Source organism: Cavia porcellus, unplaced genomic scaffold (assembly GCF_034190915.1).
Source record: "Cavia porcellus strain 051 isolate PalLab524CR breed Dunkin Hartley unplaced genomic scaffold, mCavPor4.1 scaffold_21, whole genome shotgun sequence".
Lineage (NCBI taxonomy): Eukaryota > Metazoa > Chordata > Mammalia > Rodentia > Caviidae > Cavia > Cavia porcellus.
Window position 1 is genome coordinate 32,204,879 of NW_026947504.1, and position 14,771 is coordinate 32,219,649.

Here is a 14,771-nt window from a genome sequence, read left to right on the forward strand (position 1 = left end):
GGATACATACATTCTGATATATTCCAACATTACAATGAAATAGCATATTAAAATAGACAAATGAATTAGATATATGTTGTTAACATGGATGAATCTCAAAAACATTAAGGACAAGTTGGAATATGATACATAGAATGAGGTGATTAATATGAAAGTTTAAATCTCAAATAATGCTAATATTATATACAGATACACATTTTTAAAAGAAAAATTCTCATTTTGCCTTTTTTAATTGCTCTGATTTGTAATTCTAGAACGTAGCAACTCTCAAAACCACAAAAGTTCAGAGAACTCCAGTCTGTTGCACGGTCAGAAAGCAAGAATGGACAGAAAACAGAAATGAGGTACAGAAAAAGAAAGCAAGGTATAAAGAAATCCCAGTTGGTTACGGCTCAACCTTCATGTTATGGTTTGTGTCGAGATGTCCCCTAAAGCCTCATGCAGTTGTACAGGACACTTTTCAGAGGTGGCTGGGTCTAGGAGATATGGTATTAGGAAAAGGAGTGTGTGATTACTAAGTCAGTCCACTGATTGGTTTGGCGTAGTTGTGGCTAGGATTAAGGGTGTGAGTGCTACACCAGCCCCAGGGCAGGTAGCCTTCATAAAATACAAGGGACAGAAACAGGGCTAATGTGCTCTTGCCTGCTTGCTTGCCATGGACTGTTCCTCCTCTGAGGTGCCCCTCTGCCAGGCCACCCTGCCTTGGAGACAGTTCTACTATGGACTGAAACCTCTATGACCTGTAAATCTAATCAATCTCTCCTCATTTAATCTCACCTTGTTCGGGTATCAGTGTTTTGTCTTAGCAATGGGAAAAATAACTAAGGCACTTCGCCTTATTTGAAGGCATTTAAACATCTGTCCATGTGCAACTGACGAAGGCTAACCTGCTGTGATTTGCTGAAATGTGGCTCTTTGTTATAAAAGTATACTCTTAAATTAGGCTTTTAGTTAATTTTCTTATGAAGGCTAGGGTGTCTGGAGGCCAATATGTTTATATTGAGCAATAATATAAAGAAATTATGTCATCCCATGGATAAGAATGATGTAGAACTCCAGGCTAGGTATTCGCTCTAACGCAACAAAGACAGGAATGGGAAGGCAGTGATCCTGAACCCCAGGCTGGGAGGCAGAAGAACAGCTTCCACTGTATCTATGAGACTTTATTTTATTTTATTTTATTTTATTTTATTGTTTTAATTGGTACCGGGGATTGAACTCACAACCACGTGCTTGCAAGGCAAGTGCTTATGCTGCTGAGCTAAACCCCAACCCCAGTAAGACTTTCTTTAAACAAACACATGAAACAAATATGACAAACCAGCAGCAATCTAACCATGGTTATCAGGACCAGATGCCCACTATACTCTTCTTTGAACTTTCTGATGTATCACAGAATTTAATATTTAAACAGAAAAAATTAAAATAATGAAAAGGATGTTAGAGGACAGCTTTTTGAAGGATTTAGAAAACCACAGCTAGGATTCACACTTTATTCTCTAGGCAGTAAGACTGTCAGAAAGAAGCATGGCCACCTTGCAAAGAAAACTCTCCCAACTACAGGATGGAAAGAGAAGTTCATTAGTTACCATTTCCGAGGTGGGGCAAAAACCTGATAGACACAGTTTAATAAGGAAATAAAACCTTCTGGGTTTATTTATATATCTGAGGTTATTTATAGCCTCAGAGGTCTCAGGCCATGGTCGGGGACCTCAAAGGCAGCAACACAGTGAGAGGGAACGGTGGAAGAAAAGTGCTCATTTCATGGCAGCCAGGAAGCAGAGAGCAGGACAGAAAGGGGCTCGGGCCGTGCTGCCCCCTCGCAAGGCACATTTCCGCTTTTCTGCTTGAGTCTCACTTCCTCCTGGCTCATTCAGCTATGAACTCATCAATGGATTAAGCCACTGAGAGGTCACCACCTCCTGATTCAATCATGTCCCTCGCCCCACCTCTACACACTGTAGCCCTAGGGATCAAGCCCTCAGGACACAGGACATTCTTTGGGAGCTGCTTCCTATTAGAGTGGTAACAGGAAGCTCCTGTATGTTCAGTGGATACAACTTGTCCTAGGATATTGTTATAAAATACCTAAGCAATATAAGGTAACCCCCATGTTAGGAATACACACATTTCCTTAAAGCAAAGCTCTTGCGTTTTAGTTCTTGGGGTGCATAATTAACTTCCCCTCCATACAGTCGTAAATATCCCACAGGGGTTACAGGAGTCCTCAGTGGCTTAACCCATCACCAGCTCAAAGTTTTTTTCTGACTTAGCTATAGATTTGTGGTGGAGAAGACTTTAGTTACTCTAGAGAGTGAACAAAGGAAAGCACCTGGGGATGAGGAGGAGATCAGGAATTAAGAAACACTATTGCTGCTATTAAGCATACCCTAAGGAGAACAACATAAAATTAAAACTGAAAGCAGATTCTCTGCAAATCACATGCCAATTCACTGGTGGCCCATCTATTTTAAGTGCTGGCTCAGTTACATGTGATTAACATGAGCATATCAAATCAAAGAAGGCACGCAACTCCGAGGCCCTCACAGTCAATGTGTGTGCACACACACTCACTCTCACATGTGCATACACACACGCCCCCTAGGGTGCCATGTTTGTCTCTGTGGATAAATCCAAAGCAATCTGTCACATTTTTTCCAGGAAGAAATTTATCTGCATGGAAAATTGGAGACCATGTCTGCTCCTTGGCTGTAACTTGCCCAGGGCTCTGTGGTGCCTAAAACAAGTACCTTCAGAAGTCAGGAGTTTCCTGACAATGCTGCACTGATGCTAACCAGCCCCTTTGGCCCTGGCTGGAATGTCTACCGGAAGTGGGTCTGTCTGCTAACATTACTGCATCCTTTCTTCACGCTTATGGTGGAAAAAAAAAATTTCAAATGCCTCAAAATGGTATTGAGTGACTAAATAACTCATTTGTGCTATTTACTCTCAGGGCCCACCCCATAGTCTTCTCTTCATATCTGTCTCCTCCCTTCTAGCTACCCCCACCCACACAGGCCTGTCCCAAGCTTCCAGTCACCTTAAATCCTTCCCACACTCCACTAAGAACACAGGCACCACCTTGTCCGGAAGCAGTAAGTACCTATGGTTCACCCCTCTATCAGCCCTCCATCAATTTCCTCATCTTACTGCTCTCAGGAAGTGTAGCTCCAGCAGAGAGCAGAGAGATGAAACACGTGGCCCAGGCCTGGCTCTGAATTCAGTGCTCAGAATTCCTCTGAATCTGCTTCAGTGATTGGAGCAGAGGTGATCATGTAACACAGTGGTTGACCAATCAGAGAACTCAAGTCCCTGGTCAGGTGACTGGTTTAAGGATGAACTTTGAAAGCCAGATAATCTGGTGGAATCAATACCAAGATTTAGGACTGACCTCCAGGAGAATCCCTCCCTTCTTTCTCACCAAAAAGTAGTAGGAGCTCTCCCTTAGCCATGGGGCATGCATTTAAAGACATGCTATGTGTCTGACCAGCATGAGGTTGTGAGTTTGATCCCTGATACCAAAAACAACAACAAAAAACAAAGACATCCCAAGGATGCCTGCCACTGTGAACAGCCCCATGGTAACACTATATATACTATGCTTTTCTTGTACTAACATACTTACAATAAAGTTTAACTCACAATAAGATTTTAGTAATTTTAACTCAGAACAATGATAACAATGTACTGTAATAAAATGTATTTAAAACTTAGGAATTGTTGCAGGAATTTTCCATTTAATATTTTTGGGCCTTTGTTGACCTCAAATCACTGAAACTTCAAGAAGGCAAAAATCACATATAAGGGGAACTAGTGACTACAGTTCGGAAAGGCTGAGACTGTCTTTCCCTGGGACTGGGCCGTGACACTGAGAAATAGAGAGGGAAAGAGGGAAACAAGTTCTAATGGCAGAGGGGTAGGACAGCAGAAATAAAACAGGTGGCAAGGAGACAAAAAGTCATACCAAAAAATTGTACTTTTGGGCCAGGGATGTAGCTCAGGCGTAAGTGTCTGCCTGGCAAGAGCAAGGTTCTGAGTTTGATTCCCGGTGCCAAAGAACAAAAAACAAAACAAAAAAAAATTGTACTTTAAAGAAAACTGCAATTTCCAGAACCCATTCACAGTTACCCCTGGTGATCCACATCATAGTTTTCCTGATTAAATTCGGGGTCCTTCCCTTCCAGGCCATCACACACATAAACTGGCTTAACTGACAAAGAGCACGAGTTTGATCCTGAGATAAAGGACCTGGTTGAAAGGGTCCGAAGAATGTTTAAATTGCGTGTTTAAATTATTTATCACAAAACAAAACTTGGCTCAGACCTGTAATATGGGCCAGTACCCCACAGGGGGAAGGCACTTTTTCTGGGGTCTCCACCCATCAAGAGACCCCAGGAACCGGTGTCTTTCCATTTGGTTCTGGTTGTCTGAGCAGAGTTTTCTGTCCCTGCTGTTGAGAAGGCCGCCTCACCTAGTGTCCTCCCCGTGCTCAGCCCGGGCTGTGCCCTATCCTCCTGCTCACACTGCACGGAGAACAGAGAGCAGCCAGGCGCAGAGCTGGGTATCACACTGCTATCCTGGGCCTGCCACCGCGGTTGTCAGTGCTGTCTCTGCTCTCCTCCTGGATTTGTTTTCTTCAAACCTTCCTTCTTAATTCTAAACTCGACCTCTCCTGCCGTGCTGCTTCTTTGTCTTTATCATGTGAATTTATAGATGCCACACACACACACACACACACACACACACACACACACACACACACAAAAGGCAGGAAGCCATAGCATGCTTTCTCCTAAAAAATCTATCATCCTTTCCTTTCCTGTGCTTTGCAGCCTGCTCTGTTCAGCAGCATTCTATGCCCCTGGTACTTTCCCATCATTCACTCCCTTCTCAGCTCACCACAATTAGGATTCTAAACTCCAAACCCCTGGACCCGCCAAGCGCAGTAGCCTACTTCCCAGCAACCCGCTCCTCTGTCACAGCGCGTCCTGCTGATTTATCTCCTCAGCACGGCCCAACAAGTGCCCGCCTCATAGGTCCTACTGTGCCCAGTCAGCCTCTTCCTCTGCTTCCCATCCCTTGAGCCAGGGATGTGAAGGCTTTTTGGGATCACAAAGCCCACTGACAAGCTGGCACCGTCCAGAGTTGGTTTCCCTAGAAACATGCGCTTTGTGCAGTACTGGTCAAGGTTTCCAGTGACAAACTGCAGAATGCGCTCCAGCTAGTGTGAGGAGAAAGGGCCTTACTAAGAGCACATGTGGCTCAGGTTGCAGTGGTCTGCAGGGGGAACTTCCAGGAACCCCAAATCATACCAAGCGAGAGAGCTTGCAAATGAAAAGGCATCATCCAGCTTCTGGTGAAAAATAATCTGCCTCTGCTAGAATCTGAGCCAGCAAAGTGGGCTCCCTGTCCCCCACTGTCCCCTTTGTAATTCTCTCCCTGCTCAACTTTCCCTGACGTTCCTTCCTTCAGGTGGTCCAGTTTCTTATCAAGGTCTCTTAGGAGCTCATCTCCCTGGCAGAATCTAAATCCCATCCAGGATCCTAGTTTCAAAGAAACAGAATGTAGTTTCTGCCTTTGAACTTAAAAGGGTACTGCAATAACCCACAGAGTGTATAACTGTGTGCATGCAAAAGCCAAACTCAGTGGCCAGAGTTTATGAACAGCATTTTAAATGTCAATGTTCCCAAGTGTCTTAAAACACCACGGAGTGCCATAGAGGGAACTGGGTCAACTATAGCCATGCCTCGCTTAACAACGGGGACACTCTGAGAAGCGCTTCAGCAGACAAAGTGCATCATTGTGGAAGCATCCTAAAGCGTACTCACATAGAAACCCTGGTCCATCACTCATCATGGCCTCTGTACACAATCTAGAGACCCAGTAAGTAAGAGAGGGGTGAGATGCTGCCTGTGAAGATGTCATACTATTAATAAGAAAGGTTTTTATAAGTAGATGTACTGAGAAGAGAAACCAACCTTCCCATGAAGTAAGCCCCACTGTACTGGTGTGTAAGAGCTTTAGCCAAATGAGAAACCATGCCTTCCCATGAGCCAGCTGATGTGTGGGCTGAAAAACCAGAAGACCATCTACTTGGAGGGTGACAGTGTGCATTGTGTCAGCTGTGGAGGATTTCCTCCTGTTTTGTTTTTGAAATTCAATGTTTTGTTCCATTTTACTGTTTTGTTTTATTCCTGTGTCTGGTAACCTGAGCAATTATTTTAAAGATAACAATGTGTAGTGTTGCTTTCACTGTTTTGTTTTGCTCCAATTTATTGTTTTGCTTTATTCAATGTTTTGCTTTGATTGGTTTTATTCTGTTTTGTTTGGTTTGGCCTTGCTAGGTCTGATGGTATGGGCAACAAATGTAAAGATAGCAAGATATAGTATTGTAGCCATTATTGATTTCCTATTATCCTGTTTTGAAGTTCTGTACCACTTTCATTGCTTTATTTTGATTGGCTATATTCTGTTTTGTTCTGTTGGATTCTATTCTCTTTAAAATAAAAAAAATAAGTAGATGTGCACTCTAAAATAATTATAAAAGGTATAGTGTAATAAACGTGATAACAGTCACTAATACACTTATCAAGTGTTACATGCTGTGCATAATGGCATATGCTGCCTACACAGCAGGCTGGGCAGTGGGTGTGTTTACACTAACACTGAGATGGCTATGTTAGCCTCAGCCTCCTGGAGGTAACAGACATACTAGGGAAGTAGAAGTGTCTTTCTTTCCACATTGTTTTGAGGCAAAACACTTGATACTCAAGATGGAAAAGTTTATTTGTCTCACTGTTTGTAGAGGTTTCAGTCCATAGTCAGCTAGTTCCAAGGCAGTGGCAGGGCAGAATGGGCATCCCAGAGGAAAATAGTTCATGGCGAGCAGAAGGCAACAAGTAATAAGGAATCCAAAGCCCTCTTTCTGTCCCTTGTATTTTATCTAGCTTACCCACTCTTAGTGTGGATAGCACTGACACCCAGAGTAGGACACCCTTAATCCTACCCAGAACATGCCAAGCCAGTCAGTGGATAATTTAGTATCACACGTTCTTGACCCCAGCACAACGTGCTCCAGATCCAGCTACTTCTGAAAAAGCCCCACCTGTGACCACATGAAGTTTGGGTGGACATCTAGACACAGCCCATAACACGAGGTTAAAAAGTGATCACGGGAGGTGCTGAAAAACCAGAGCTGAAAACAAAAGATCATTAAATTCAAACAGACAGAGGCAGGGGGTGATCTTCCTGCTCCAAAACCAATCGAGAACTTTCCCGGATGACAGTGGAAAAGACAAGCATAGAAAAGTCGCTGAAGTAGCCTCTAGTTCCTTCTATTTTATTAGCATAGTGAGGGTCACACCCTGAGTGGAGACTTCAGAGGATGAAGAGACAAGTGTCCCCTGAAGAACTATAGTAAAGAAGAGGGCAGGCACAGCTAAATCTCTGCCTCCACAGGCAGTGACAGGAGGCACAGGGCCCTGCCCACCTCTAGGTGCCATATAGGCTCCCCACAATTTCCCTTGCTTTTATCAGACAAGATCTCTTCCCCCATGGTTTTCTCCCTTGATGGTAAGAAAAAAAGTCCTCATTCCTATATCAAGTTACTGTTACCTTATTCTCCTGATAGAAACCACAAGATCTCAAGGATGCCCATAAGAGAATCACCATGAATATACGAGCAATGCATGGTACTCTGATGTTTTAATAGCTACAGTGGCATCAGGAGACAGGAGGTGTTCAGCTCCTTTACAGTCTTAGAGAAGCAGTCCTATATGTGATCCAGTGCTGAATGACACATCACTCACTATGCAGTAAACGATTTGCACATGATGGGGGCTGGGGATTTAGCTCAGCGGCATAAATGCCTGCATTCCAAGCAGGCAGTCGTGAGTTCGATCCCCAGTACCGATAAAAAGGAAAAAGACAAAAAAAAAAAAAAAAAAAAAAAGATTTGCACATGTTGCTTGGTAAACAGCATTACATTTTCACCATAGTACATCATACGTGGTATCTAGAAGACACAGTGTGGGGGAAGTATTCAACATGGACTTCCTATGAACTTTCCAATGAACATCTCTAGGAGAATCTTTCGTAGAAATTTTGGCCTGCTGTCTTTGGGTGTAGGTTGCCCCGCTTGGGTTTTCTGAACCCTCTACAGAGAGTTAGCTATCGAGGAGATAAATGTGTTCACACAAGCGGTGATAAAAAATTGAAAACCACTTTGCCAGCCTTTCAAACATTTATAACACTTGGAATTAGGTTTAAAGGATCTTGCGGCTCTTCCCTTTCTTCCCGGATGAAAGTTCTTTTCATGAGAACAAATGGTTTTGAATCCAATCCGACTCTTTGACATGAAGTATTTGTAATGGGGAGATTCCCTTTGCATTTCTCACAGGTATCAGAACAACTGCTTATCTACCTAAAAGAAAAAGAATATGGTAAAGAGAAGGCGGAGACAGGGCCAGCTCCCGACCTGCCACAGCCAGGCCAAGCCTCCCCGACCCTGGCTCTGGAAACCTGCTCCTCGCATACTTCTCTGAGGGCTGAAGGGATCTGTCCCAAAGGCACAGCCTAGGGATACCCAGCTAAAGCCATGAGCAGACACGGGGAAAGTGATTCTTTCAACAAAATTAGAAAGAAACAAATACAGCTGGGAGTGAAATTGGGCATGCAGGCTATGGGACATAGTACCAACTTTTTAACTCTTTATTTATAGGCAATATAATGAAAATGAAAGTTTTTGTTGTCGTGTATGGAACTGATTCAGTTGAGCCTTTCCTTTCACTGTATCCTGCAATACCATTTTGGCTCTGACACTAACCACCCAGAGACATCACAGAGCTCACAAGGCTACATAACGCTCTCTCTGCAGATGCCAGCTACAGGTTTAGGGAGCCAAAGGCAACTGGGCCTTCTGACCAACTGGCTACAAATTCAGGGATCCCCAGGACCCCCTCAAGTTTGATAGTTCATCCAACTGACTCAGAGAACTGAAAGATCAAGAATAATGAGCATAAAGGATACAAATCAGGAACAGCCAAATAGACTGGAGAGCTGAGTCTCAGAGGAGCCCAGGCACAGAGCCTCCAGGTCCTGTCCATGGAATGGGGGCATAGCACCTTCTCAGCAGACTGATGTGCTCACGAGCAGGGAAGCTCACCTAAGAGGCTGTAGTTTTCAGATATTTTACTAGGGTTTCATTAAATAGACACAGTTGATTAAATGACAGGGGCTGGGGATTTAGCTCAGCAGCATAAGCGTCTGCCTTGCAAGCAGGCAGTTGTGAATTCGATTCCTGGTACCGATAAAAACAAAAAAGACAAAAAAAAAATGACTGGCCATGGGATTTATTTTAGTCAGCTTTCCATTATTATAAGAAATATCTAAGGTAAATAAAGAATACCAGGATAAAATGTTTAGTTCTCTTCACGGCTTTGTAGGTTCCAGTCCAGAGTCAGCAGGCCCCATGGCTTTAGCCTTTGGAAAGGCAACAAGTCATGGTGGGAGTGTGTGGTGGAGTCTCTGCTCACTTCATGGAAGCCAGGAAGCAGAGACGGAAGAAAAGGCCAGAGTCCCAGTAACCTCTTTAAAGACACACCCCCAATAACCCAACTTCCTCTCATTAAGTCCCATCTCTCAAATGTCCTCCCACCACCCTCCCATGCCTCAGCTTGGCAAATCAAGCCTTTAGCATGGGAGGTCCTGGGGGATACTTCTTATGGCTGAACTCAGCCGGTATCTTCTTTTCCCTTCCTGGGAATTCGAAGTCAGGGGGTCAAGCTGATAATACTTTGCTCAAATTTCAGCCTTCTAATTACATGGTTGGTCTTTCTGGCATGATCTGCTCTAAATTGAGTTATGTCCCCATGAACTCCTTTATAGTCAAGGGCTCACCATGAACAACGTGAGCACTCACCACTCATCCCAGGAAGCAGCAGCAAAGACTAGACAAATGCTTTGTTCTACAACAGCCTCTAATAATACCAGCATAAGATTGAAGGGCAAGTATCGTGTGAATTTTCCCCCCAATTGAGAATAAATGAACTGCTGGAAAGAGAATTTTGGGCTAACGGCCAGTGTGACAGAAGGCTTAAGAAAACAAAGAACAAAGATGGTAGGGAGAAGGAAAGGTTCTATTGTAATGGTAACACAAAAATGAATGAATAATTAAAAGATGCAAGTTCTTGGTCTGGGGCCATTATAAACCATCTGAAAGAAAGCCAAGGAAAGTTTAACTTTCTATTGCCATTTACATACATATAACTTGAAAGATACCACTATCAGAAGACCAGCACTCTCTTGAATGAAATGCTGGGTTGCTTGGACTTACTGGTCAACATGGCTTAGGAAAGAAGAAATCTCCCTGACACTCATCAGGAAGCCACACGTTGGTGGGTACAGTCCCACAGCAGACTGGGTGCTTATCTGCAAGACTGAGACATCAAGATGGGACACAAGTCTTCTGAAATGTAGTCCTAGGGGCCAAAGAAAGAGTTGGGAGCTTATTTTAAAAACACAAGTAGAAAGAGGTAGGAAGCATAGGTCTACAAGACATCAGTGTCTTCAGGGAAATAGAGCTGGCAGCAACCAACAAAAAGATGAAAAGACCATCTAGGTGTTCTTGCCTGCCAGCTTGGGAGAGCTGCTGGAGGAAGAAAGGCCAGTGAGGCAAAAGTCAAGGATACGAGGCACTTTCCTCAAACCGAGAGGCTTATAAAGCAGCCATATGTTTCTGTGAGTTTTTCTGTGTTCATTTTCTGAGAAGTAAATAGTTTTGTACTAAAAGAGCACACATTCTTCCTAAGGTTGGAGACCATGGTTGCATCTGTTTTATCCATGCTTCCGTAAATAATAGCTTCCTAGTGACTGAACGTTTGGTGTCTGTAATAACTGCCTTTTCCACAAAAACTTTCACTTTCCTGATACAGACAAAGAGAGGGTTATTGCTAAAAGTTTTAGCAAATACATCAATACTTTATTCATTCTAAGAATACACACCTTCACAATTCTGTATCTCTGAAACTGGCTGTATTTTTTTTTTTAGTGCCTATCATTCTTTTTTTTTATTATTATGGAGAAAAAGAAAAAAACAGAAATAGGGTACAAGTTATACAGAATTTCAGAAAAAATAAACAATAGGAAATCACTAGTTAATAGATTACATATTGTTATCTTAGAAATAGTAGTTCAAGTTACAAAATTAAAGCATATAAAGTGGACTTTCAAACAGTGAGACTGGAAACAGTTTTGTTCAATGATCCAACAAAACTCAATAATATGGTTATCTATCTTATACACTTAAATATATATGTGGTTATATTATTTAGAGCACTTTCTTTTCCTTTCTTTTGTACAATGACAATTACACATTTTGGGTTTTATTACTCCCACAGTTCTTATTACTTTTTTTTTGGAGAGAGTAAAACCAAATGTGACATAACAGAACAGAGTCAGTCAAATCAGAAGGATGAACATAATAGATAATGTAAAAACAAAATACTAGGTGATCAACAGTGGTTACCATACTGCCTCTTGCTATCTTAAAAAGAATTGCCTATATCATCAGTTATAATAAAATTGAATAAAACAGTAAGAATAAAACCAAAACATTGGAGACATTACAGGGCTTTAAAAGAAGAAAATAGTCAACCAGAATGGGCGTCATAATGAATCTTATTGTCTTTACAGTTGTTGCCTATACTTTCGAACTTGGTACTATCAAGCAAAGCAGAATAGAGGAAAATCAGTCAAAATGAGATGGTGAGGGCAATACAGGGTTTCAAATCAAGTTAATAGGAAATCAAAGTGGGTTACTATAATGTATCCTGCTATTTTTTTATTTTTCCTTTAATTAAAAAGAAAAATAAAAAATTAAATAATTAAAAAAAAAGAGACTGAGATAAAAGAGGGCATAACAACAAAACAGCACAGGTCAAAGCATAACCATTTAAGCAAAATAGTGTTTCACCACAAGACATCCTGACATAAAAGTCGTTACCATAATGTCTCCTTTTTTTTTTTTTTTGTCTTTTTCATTTTTATTGGTACCAGGGATCGAACTCATGACCGCCTGCTTGCAAGGCAGGTGCTTATGCCGCTGAGCTAAATCCCCAGCCCCTTCCATAATGTCTCTTTCTTTGAAATCTTTGAGTATAACTTCGTATACTGTAGCACCAAACATATCAAGACAATGTAAAACCACTCAAGAGAATGACAGAATTACAAGATATTTAGAACCAACTATCAGAAAATGAACAATGGTTTCTGTATAATCTCCTTGTCTATAAAAGTTTTTACATATATTATCACATATAATAAAATCCAGTAAGATACAACCTGTTAAGACCGATGGAGACAGAAGAATAAAAGCTTGATGGGACTTCAAAGCAAGATGATACTAAATCAGCACTAGCTATTATGATGTCTTGTTTTCTCCAAAATAGCTGTTCCTACCATCCAACCTTCTCTGCCTCATTTCTGTTGAGCTCTTTTTCTGTTGTTTGTTGTCAGTTTGTCTTCTTCATTTTGCTTTCTGCTCCATTCATTGTGGCCTCTCTGCCACTGTTTCTTAAGTCTTGGTATTTTCCTTTTTTAGAATAACCTGTAGTATTCTCTGTAGAGTTGAATTGGTGGTTGCAAATTCCCCTAGTTCCTCTTTATCCTGGAAGAACCTTGTTTTTCCATCAATTTCTAGGGACAGTTGTGCAGGATATATCAATCTTGGCTGGAGGTTGTTATCTTTCAAAGCTTGAATTATTTCCCCCACACACACACACTCTTCGTGATTTGAAGGTTTGTGCCGAGAAGTCTGCTGTAATTCTGATGGGTGTTCCCTTGTAAGTGATCTGTTTCTTGTCTCTGATGGCTTTTAATATTCTGTTCTTATATTGGATTTCTGGAATTTTGATTATTATATGCCTGGGTGTAGCTCTTTTTGGGTTGTAGGTGGCTGAGGTCCTATATGCCTCATACATCTGAGTATCTTTACCTTTTGCTAAATTATAAAATTTTCCTGGATTATTTCTTTGAATAGCTTTTGTAGTCCATTTGATTGTGTCCCTACTTCTTCTTTTATGTTCTTAATTCTTAAGTTACAAATCCTCTTATCGTCTTCTAGCCTTTGTATTATTGCTGTTTGTTTTCTTGTTATTTTTAAGAAGTTTTTCATTTCATGCTCCCATATTACAAGGCTGCCCTCCAATTCAGATAATCTATCCTTAGTTTCTTTCAAGCTGTTATGCCAGCTTTCGATAGAGTTTTTAGTTTCCTGGTAATCTCTTTGAACCTGCTTCATATATTCTATGTTTTCTCTATTTTCTCCATCAAACAATTCTCCCCTTTTTTTCTGTTCTTCCATTCCACCATCTGTTTTTTCTTGGGCGGTGCTTAGCATTTCTCTAACTATTCTACTTATATCTTGCTTTATTTCATTAAATACTTCATTTTTAAACTCGTCTATGAGGCTCTGGAGATATTGCTTTATGTCTATTGGTGCCGCATCTGATATTACTTGTTTTCTGTCTTCCTTTGCGTTTCCCTTTCCTGGATCAGTGTTCTCAGGATTGGGGATTGAGGACCCTTTCTTGTTCCTTCCTCTTCCCATACTTTTTGTTCCTTCCATACAAGTGAATGTAGGAGGCCCAATTTTTTTTTTCTCTTTTTCAGTTACAGTTCGTTTGAATTGCGCCGGCTAGGTGTTCCCACCCACTGCAGTGTACTAGGGAGACACAGACCTGGGCAGCCTATGCTGGGCCCGCCCCTCCAGGTCAAGCTACCGAAGGCTTCACTACTAGGTGCACCTCCAGGCACTGGGACCTGGTTTGGGCTTGGCTACTGGGTCTTAGTCAGCGGCATCACGCAGGCCAGGCACTCCCCCACCAACCCCGCTTGAGAGGGGAATATGTGACTGAAGTCACTGCAGTGCCCTGTTCCGGCAAGTCTGCCCAGTCCCAGTATGTCCTTTGCTGGAGCCTCCTACTCTATGAAAGAGTCCCCATTCTGTTAACTCACCGCAAGTCAATGTAGAGCTCCCTGCTAGTCCTGCTCTCAACTCCGTTTGCAGATTCCGGCTCTCACAGCTTTCACACATCTCTCTCCCTGCCCTGCAGATTTGGACGCAGCAGCGGCAGCAGGAAATTCAAATCACAGCCTCCAGTGGCGCAGGTTCTAGCTTCCGTGCTGAGCTTTTATCTATTCCTGTTATAGCACCAGGATTGGATTTCCAGTTGGTTTCTTTTAGTTTAGTTCATTCCTGGGTCGGCAGGGTGTATTTCCCCTTGCTTAGGACTCCTCGTACCGCAGCATTCCTGGATTCTAAGCGGGGTATCTCAGAGAGCCTGCATAGCTGCTGCTATCTATCCACTATGTTCTTCCAGAAGTCACTGGATGTATTTTTCAATCACTGGTATCTTACACTTATAATTGGCAGCATTTTTTTCTTTATGACACATAAAAAAACCCACATCTATGAACATTTTAGTTCAGATGATAAACATTTGCTTAAAATAACATTACCAGACAAATGTTGAAAGTTTAAAGAAGTTCATTAAATTAAAAAAAAAAAAAAGTAGTTCATTGTCCTGAAAGCTTGAGTGTCTCAGGAACAGGACAGGACTCAGAGGACTGTATAGGGAACTGCTAAAAGACCCAAGACCTGCCTGCAGACATGGGAACCTACAGCTTTGAAATACCTTGTGTATCTCCAATTTATTAAAAGGAATGAATTCTATTAAAAGAATTTTTTAACCATATTTGTGTTCTTGGAATGA